The sequence below is a fragment of the Chiloscyllium punctatum genome, chromosome 36, assembly GCF_047496795.1.
Source record: "Chiloscyllium punctatum isolate Juve2018m chromosome 36, sChiPun1.3, whole genome shotgun sequence".
Taxonomy (NCBI): Eukaryota; Metazoa; Chordata; class Chondrichthyes; order Orectolobiformes; family Hemiscylliidae; genus Chiloscyllium; species Chiloscyllium punctatum.
In genome coordinates this window covers 4,486,522-4,494,021 of record NC_092774.1, presented here as the reverse complement: position 1 = coordinate 4,494,021, position 7,500 = coordinate 4,486,522, and positions in this window count along the sequence as shown.

Genomic DNA, 7,500 nt, shown 5'->3' with positions numbered 1-7,500 from the left:
GTCTGTCTGTCTGTATCCAGCTGTCTGCTTGTATCTGTCTGCCTGTAGCTCCTGTTCCGTTCTGTCCCTGTAGCTGCCTGTCCTCGTCCTCCTCCCGCCTGGACCTGTCCCTCTCTGTCTGTCCGTCTGTATCCAGTTGTCTGCTAGTATCTGTCCGCCTGTAGCTCCTGTTCCGTTCTGTCCCTGTAGCTGCCTGTCCTCGTCCTCCTCCCGCCTGGACCTGTCCCTCTCTGTCTGTCTGTCTGTATCCAGCTGTCTGCTTGTATCTGTCCGCCTGTAGCTCCTGTTCCGCCCAGTCCCTGTAGCTGCCTGTCCTCGTCCTCCTCCCGCCTGGACCTGTCCCTCTCTGTCTGTCTGTCTGTATCCAGCTGTCTGCTTGTATCTGTCCGCCTGTAGCTCCTATTCCGTTCTGTCCCTGTAGCTGCCTATCCTCGTCCTCCTCCCGCCTGGACCTGTCCCGCTCTGTCTGTCTGTCTGTATCCAGCTGTCTGCTTGTATCTGTCCGCCTGTAGCTCCTGTTCCGCCCTGTCCCTGTAGCTGCCTGTCCTCGTCCTCCTCCCGCCTGGACCTGTCCCTCTCTGTCTCTCTGTCTGTATCCAGCTGTCTGCTTGTATCTGTCCGCCTGTAGCTCCTGTTCCGTCCTGTCCCTGTAGCTGCCTGTCCTCGTCCTCCTCCCGCCTGGACCTGTCCCTCTCTGTCTCTCTGTCTGTATCCAGCTGTCTGCTTGTATCTGTCCGCCTGTAGCTCCTGTTCCGTCCTGTCCCTGTAGCTGCCTGTCCTCGTCCTCCTCCCGCCTGGACCTGTCCCTCTCTGTCTGTCTGTCTGTAACCAGCTGTCTGCTTGTATCTGTCCGCCTGTAGATCCTGTTCCTTTCTGTCCCTGTAGCTGCCTGTCCTCATCCTCCACCCGCCTGGACCTGTCCCTCTTTGTCTGTCTGTCTGTAACCAGCTGTCTGCTTGTATCTGTCCACCTGTAGCTCCTGTTCCTTTCTGTCCCTGTAGCTGCCTGTCCTCGTCCTCCTCCCGCCTGGATCTGTCCCTCTCTGTCTGTCTGTCTGTCTGTATCCAGCTGTCTGCTTGTATCTGTCCGCCTGTAGATCCTGTTCCGTTCTGTCCCTGTAGCTGCCTGTCCTCGTCCTCCTCCCGCCTGGACCTGTCCCTCTCTCTCTGTCTGTCTGTATCCAGCTGTCTGCTTGTATCTGTCCGCCTGTAGCTCCTGTTCCGTCCTGTCCCTGTAGCTGCCTGTCCTCGTCCTCCTCCCGCCTGGACCTGTCCCTCTCTGTCTCTCTGTCTGTATCCAGCTGTCTGCTTGTATCTGTCCGCCTGTAGCTCCTGTTCCGTCCTGTCCCTGTAGCTGCCTGTCCTCGTCCTCCTCCCGCCTGGACCTGTCCCTCTCTGTCTCTCTGTCTGTATCCAGCTGTCTGCTTGTATCTGTCCGCCTGTAGCTCCTGTTCCATCCTGTCCCTGTAGCTGCCTGTCCTCGTCCACCTCCCGCCTGGACCTGTCCCTCTCTGTCTGTCTGTCTGTATCCAGCTGTCTGCTTGTATCTGTCCGCCTGTAGATCCTGTTACTTTCTGTCCCTGAAGCTGCCTGTCCTCACCCTCCTCCCGCCTGGACCTGTCCCTCTCTGTCTGTCTGTCTGTAACCAGCTGTCTGCTTGTATCTGTCCACCTGTAGGTCCTGTTCCTTTCTGTCCCTGTAGCTGCCTGTCCTCGTCCTCCTCCCGCCTGGACCTGTCCCTCTCTGTCTGTAACCAGCTGTCTGCTTGTATCTGTCCGCCTGTAGATCCTGTTCCTTTCTGTCCCTGTAGCTGCCTGTCCTCGTCCTCCTCCCGCCTGGACCTGTCCCTCTCTGTCTGTCTGTCTGTATCCAGCTGTCTGCTTGTATCTGTCCACCTGTAGATCCTGTTCCGTTCTGTCCCTGTAGCTGCCTGTCCTCGTCCTCCTCCTGCCTGGACCTGTCCCTCTCTGTCTGTCTGTCTGTAACCAGCTGTCTGCTTGTATCTGTCCGCCTGTAGCTCCTGTTCCGTCCTGTCCCTGTAGCTGCCTGTCCTCGTCCTCCTCCCGCCTGGACCTGTCCCTCTCTGTCTCTCTGTCTGTATCCAGCTGTCTGCTTGTATCTGTCCGCCTGTAGCTCCTGTTCCGTTCTGTCCCTGTAGCTTCTTGTCCTCGTCCTCCTCCCGCCTGGACCTGTCCCTGTAGCTGCCTGTCCTCGTCCTCCTCCCACCCGGACCTGTCCCGCTCTGTCTGTCTGTCTGTATCCAGCTGTCTGCTTGTATCTGTCTGCCTGTAGCTCCTGTTCCGTCCTGTCCCTGTAGCTGCCTGTCCTCGTCCTCCTCCCGCCTGGACCTGTCCCTCTCTGTCTGTCTGTCTGTATCCAGCTGTCTGCTTGTATCTGTCCGCCTGTAGCTCCTGTTCCTTTCTGTCCCTGTAGCTGCCTGTCCTCGTCCTCCTCCCGCCTGGACCTGTCCCTCTCTGTCTGTCTGTCTGTAACCAGCTGTCTGCTTGTATCTGTCCACCTGTAGCTCCTGTTCCTTTCTGTCCCTGTAGCTGCCTGTCCTCGTCCTCCTCCCGCCTGGACCTGTCCCTCTCTGTCTGTCTGTCTGTAACCAGCTGTCTGCTTGTATCTGTCCGCCTGTAGCTCCTGTTCCTTTCTGTCCCTGTAGCTGCCTGTCCTCGTCCTCGTCCCGCCTGGACCTGTCCCTCTCTGTCTGTCTGTCTGTAACCAGCTGTCTGCTTGTATCTGTCCACCTGTAGCTCCTGTTCCTTTCTGTCCCTGTAGCTGCCTGTCCTCGTCCTCCTCCCGCCTGGACCTGTCCCTCTCTGTCTGTCTGTCTGTAACCAGCTGTCTGCTTGTATCTGTCCGCCTGTAGATCCTGTTCCGTTCTGTCCCTGTAGCTGCCTGTCCTCGTCCTCCTCCTGCCTGGACCTGTCCCTCTCCGTCTGTCTGTCTGTAACCAGCTGTCTGCTTGTATCGGTCCGCCTGTAGCTCCTGTTCCGTTCTGTCCCTGTAGCTGCCTGTCCTCGTCCTCCTCCCGCCTGGACCTGTCCCTCTCTGTCTGTCTGTCTGTAACCAGCTGTCTGCTTGTATCGGTCCGCCTGTAGCTCCTGTTCCTTTCTGTCCCTGTAGCTGCCTGTCCTCGTCCTCCTCCTGCCTGGACCTGTCCCTCTCCGTCTGTCTGTCTGTAACCAGCTGTCTGCTTGTATCGGTCCGCCTGTAGCTCCTGTTCCGTTCTGTCCCTGTAGCTGCCTGTCCTCGTCCTCCTCCCGCCTGGTCCTGTCCCGCTCTGTCTGTCTGTCTGTATCCAGCTGTCTGCTTGTATCTGTCCGCCTGTAGCTCCTGTTCCGTTCTGTCCCTGCATCTGTCTCTGCTTGACAGGGTTGTCTCTCTGTCAATCTGTATTACTGCCTCAGCCTGTCTGCCTGTATTTCTCTCTCGGCGTCTCTCTGATTGTATCAGTGGGTCAGTCCCCCTCTCTGCCTATGCCATCCTGAATCCCTCCCCTCTGTCAGTGTGAACCTGTATATCTCTCTTTGACTGCCTGTACCAGCCTGTACTCTTCCTCCGTCTGTATCTTTCTCTGTCCGTCTGTACATCCTGTTAACCCCCCCCCTCCCCCACCACAGTCTGTTTGAACCTGTATTCCTCTCTGCCTGTATCTGCCCCTCCTGAACCCCACTCTGTTAATGTCAAACTGTATCGTCCTCTGTCCGCCTGTACCGCCCTGTACCATCACTCCCACCTGCCTGTATCAACCTGCCTTTCTCTTGCTGTCTGTATCTATTGGTGTCGGTCTAGGTCTGTTTGTCTGTTTATGCCTGTCTACTTTGTCCCTCTCTATCAGTCAGTCAGTTATCCCTCTGCCTGTATCTCCCTGGCTTTATCCAAACATCTCTCTCTCTCTCTCTCTCTCTCTCTCTCTGTCCACATCATCCCCACTTCCCATCATCCTGCAAAAATGAGGAGAGACGAAGATAGAGAGGGAGAGACAGAGGGAGGGAGAGGGAGAGACAGAGAGGGAGAGATAGAGAGAGAGGGAGATCGAGAGGAAGAGGGGGAGAGAGAGAAAGAGAGAGAGAGAGAGGGAGAGACAGAGACAGAGAGAGGAGAGACAGAGAGAAGGTGAGAGGGAGGGACAGAGAGGGAGAGATAGAGAGGGAGAGACAGAGAGAGGGAGAGACAGAGAGAGAGAGAGAGAGACACACACACACACACAGAGGGAGATGGAGAGACAGAGAAAGAAAGAGGAAGATAGAGATGGAGAGACAGAGGGAGAAAGAGGGAGATGGAGAGGGAGAGACAGGGAGAGAGGGAGAGGGAGAGAGAGAGAGAGGGAGATGAAGAGAGAGTGAGACAGAGAGAGAGAGACAGACAGAGAGAGGGAGATGGAGAGGGAGAGACAGAGAGAGAGAGAGAGGGAGATGGAGAGGGAGAGAGCGAGAGAGAGAGGGAGATGAAGAGAGAGAGTGAGACCGAGAGAGAGAGGGAAATGAAGAGAGAGTGAGACAGAGAGAGAGAGACAGACAGAGAGAGGGAGATGGAGAGGGAGAGACAGAGAGAGAGAGAGAGAGATGGAGAGGGGAGAGAGCGAGAGAGAGAGGGAGATGAAGAGAGAGTGAGACAGAGAGAGAGAGACAGACAGAGAGAGGGAGATGGAGAGGGAGAGAGAGGGAGAGAGAGAGAGATGGAGAGGGAGAGACAGTGAGACAGAGAGAGGGAGAGAGGGAGATGGAGAGGCAGAGACAGAGAGAGAGGGAGAGGAGAGATAGAGAGAGGCAGATGGAGAGGGAGAGAGAGAGAGAGGGAGGGAGATGAAGAGAGAGTGAGACAGAGAGAGAGAGACAGACAGAGAGAGGGAGATGGAGAGGGAGAGAGAGAGAGAGAGAGAGAGAGAGATGGAGAGGGAGAGACAGTGAGACAGAGAGAGGGAGAGAGGGAGATGGAGAGGCAGAGACAGAGAGGGAGAGGGGAGAGACAGAGAGAGAGATGGAGGGGAGAGAGGGAGGTAGAAACGGGGTGGAGAGGCTGAGAACCAGGCAGTGAGCAGGGAGAGAGCAGGATTTGGGATGTTTGCTTCCTGAACCAGTCGGTTGGTTCTTGACCATTTTGTCACCGTGCTCGGTCAGATCCTGAGTGAGTCTCTGATGAAGTACTGGAGCTCGGTGGTATCCTTACACACACAGACACCCACTCCAGCTGGGACAACCCATCCAACCTGGGACAGGCTAAACAGAGACAAGATCGGGAATTCCTACAGGTCCTGGTATTCAACCCACAACTCCATCCATTAAACACGTCCGTTTGGACCCCGTTTCCCAACCACTGAGAAACAGAACTGGAAACGATATCACCCACTCCAACAGACCAAGACCCAGGAAGAGTGAGAGGGGCCGAACACCAGCGTTTCACCAGGGGGCTCACCGCTGGTATTACCAACATAACCTCCAAGACCAAACCCACCAACACTGGAGTGAACTTACCACCTGATCCACAACCAACGCTCCAAATCTTATCAAGGAGAGAGTGATAGAACGGCCAGGACAGAGGGAGATGTGTGAGAGAGAGAGAGAGAGAGAGAGAGAGAGTGGTTAGCGACACTCCGAGAGACGGGGAGCTGCTGACTGGGGCAGATTTGAATACTGAGCTCACTGAGGTCGGGAATGCCAAAGCAGAGAGAGAGAGAGAGAGAAAGAGAAATACCAGCTCTCCCCGTCCTCCGCCCTTCCCCCCATCCACAGTCCCTGCTATCCCCCTACCCCTTGGGCCATCGCTCCATTCCCAGACACCAAACTCCTGCTGTGTTCCCCCTCCCGTGAGTCACAGTGACCAGCAGAGGGTTCCTGGATAGACCCCATCCCCGTCCCCGTCTCCCCCCCCCCGTGGGGACTGACTCTGAGGGACAACTCACTGTCATGAAGAGTTCCATCTTGCGGTTGAGCTCCTCTCACTGTCTGAGGAGACACCTCTCTCTCTCTCTCCCTTCACTGGGTCCAGTTCCTTCACACCGACCCAGTCTCTCTGTTCTCCCATCACTATTTAAACCCTCCCTCTGTTTGTTTACTCTCTTCTCCTCTTCCCACCGATTCGGAGGCGGAGGGGCAGTTCGGAAAATCCCTCGATTTGCCTAGGAGATTCCGTCCTCCCCGGCAACGGTTGCTAGGCTGGTCAGCGAGAGGGAGGGAAGGTTCTGTACGGGGGGGGGCGGGGGGGCGGAGAGAGGGTGTCACTGGGACGGAAGGAGGTGAGAGGAGTGAGGGAGGGAATGAGGGAGAGGAGTGAGGGAGGGGGAATGAGGGAGAGGAGTGAGGAGGGAAAGAGGGGAATGAGGAAGGAGGGATCTGTGCTGGGTGGAGGTGGAGTGAGGGTGGAGGGAGTGAGGGATGGAGGAAGAGATGGTACGGGATAATGCCAGAGATGGGAGAGGCAAATCCCGCATTCCTTCATTTATTCCCTCACTAATTCCCACCCTCAATCCTCTCCCCCTCACACCTCTCCCTCAGTTCCCTTGTTCCCACCCTCAATCCTCTCCCTCACACCTCTCCCTCATTCCCTTGTTCCCCACCCTCAATCCTCTCCCTCACACCTCTCCCTCATTCCCTTGTTCCCACCCTCAATCCTCTCCCTCACACCTCTCCTCATTCCCTTGTTCCCACCCTCAATCCTCTCCCTCACACCTCTCCCTCATTCCCTTGTTCCCACCCTCAATCCTCTCCCTCACACCTCTCCCTCATTCCTTGTTCCCACCCTCAATCCTCTCCCTCACACCTCTCCCTCATTCCCTTGTTCCCACCCTCAATCCTCTCCTCACACCTCTCCCTCATTCCCTTGTTCCACCCTCAATCCTCTCCCTCACACCTCTCCCTCATTCCCTTGTTCCCACCCTCAATCCTCTCCCTCACACCTCTCCCTCATTCCCTTGTTCCCACCCTCAATCCTCTCCCTCACACCTCTCCCTCATTCCCTTGTTCCCACCCTCAATCCTCTCCCTCACACCTCTCCCTCATTCCCTTGTTCCCACCCCTCAATCCTCTCCCTCACACCTCTCCCTCATTCCCTTGTTCCCACCCTCAATCCTCTCCCTCACACCCTCTCCCTCATTCCCTTGTTCCCACCCTCAATCCTCTCCCTCACACCTCTCCCTCATTCCCTTGTTCCCTCTGTCATTCCCTCCCTTATTCCCTCCCACGTTCCCTCCTCACTCTCTCTCATTCTCTCCCTCATTTCCCCTCCCTCTTCCCCCTCCCTCACTCCTCTCCCTCATTTCCCCTCCCTCCCTCACTCCCTCCATTTTCCCCCCCCTCAACCCCCCTCCCTCACTCCTCTCCCTCATTTCCCCTCCTCACTCCTCTCCCTCATTTCCCCCTCCCTCACTCCCTCCATTTCACCCTCCCTCTTCCCTCCCTCACTCCTCTCCCTCATTCCCTCCTTCACACTTCTCCTCATCCCTCCCTCATTCTATCCCTCCCTCCCACATTCCCTTCCTCACACCTCTCCCTCATTC